The sequence below is a fragment of the Arachis stenosperma genome, chromosome 2 (genome assembly GCF_014773155.1).
Source record: "Arachis stenosperma cultivar V10309 chromosome 2, arast.V10309.gnm1.PFL2, whole genome shotgun sequence".
Lineage (NCBI taxonomy): Eukaryota > Viridiplantae > Streptophyta > Magnoliopsida > Fabales > Fabaceae > Arachis > Arachis stenosperma.
This window is the reverse complement of record NC_080378.1, coordinates 75,642,875-75,643,819: the sequence shown is the minus strand read 5'-3', so window position 1 is coordinate 75,643,819 and position 945 is coordinate 75,642,875. Positions and strand designations below refer to the sequence as shown.

General features: G+C 40.5%; 1 non-coding gene across 1 annotated transcript; it reads right to left on the bottom strand.

Annotated features, from left to right (window-relative positions):
• Positions 1 to 345: 345 nt before the first annotated feature.
• Positions 346 to 453, bottom strand: LOC130964452 (small nucleolar RNA R71). The gene has a single exon (XR_009080546.1). It is a non-coding gene; the product is annotated as a small nucleolar RNA R71 (small nucleolar RNA).
• Between the last annotated feature and the right edge of the window lie 492 nt (positions 454 to 945).

Here is a 945-nt window from a genome sequence, read left to right as displayed (position 1 = left end):
TGCACCTACTCCCGACTTCTATGGGAGAAGCATCTCTATCCCTGCCATTAGAGCAAACAACTTTGAGCTTAAGCCTCAATTAGTTTCTCTAATGCAACAGAATTGCAAGTTCCATGGAAATCCATTGGAAGATCCTCATCAGTTCCTAGCTGAATTCTTGCAAATCTGTGACACTGTCAAGACTAATGGGTTGACCCTGAGGTCTACAGACTCATGCTATTCCCTTTTGCTGTAAGAGACAGAGCTAGAATATGGTTGGATTCTCAACCTAAATAAAGCCTGGACTCTTGGGAAAAGCTAGTCAATGCCTTCTTGGCAAAGTTCTTTCCACCTCAAAAATTGAGTAAGCTTAGAGTGGAAGTCCAAACCTTCAGACAGAAGGATGGAGAATCCCTCTATGAAGCTTGGGAAAGATACAAACAATTAATCAGAAAGTGTCCTTCTGATATGCTTTCTGAATGGAGCATCATAGGTATTTTCTATGATGGTCTCTCTGAACTATCCAAGATGTCTTTGGATAGCTCTGCTGGAGGATCTCTTCATCTGAAGAAGACGCCTGCAGAAGCTCAAGAACTAATTGAAATGGTTGCAAATAACCAATTCATGTACACTTCTGAAAGGAATCCTGTGAACAATGGGACTAATCAGAAGAAAGGAGTTCTTGAGATTGATGCTTTGAATGCCATTCTGGCTCAGAATAAACTATTGACTCAACAAGTCAATTTGATCTCTCAAAGTCTGTCTGGAATGCAAAATGCACCAAGCAGTACTAAGGAAGCTTCATCTGAGGAAGAAGCCTATGATCCTGAGAACCCTTCAATGGAAGAGGTGAATTACCTAGGAGAACCCTATGGAAACACCTATAATTTTTCATGGAGAAATCACCCAAATTTCTCATTGAAGAATCAAGAGAGACCTCAACAAGGTTTCAACAACAATAATGGT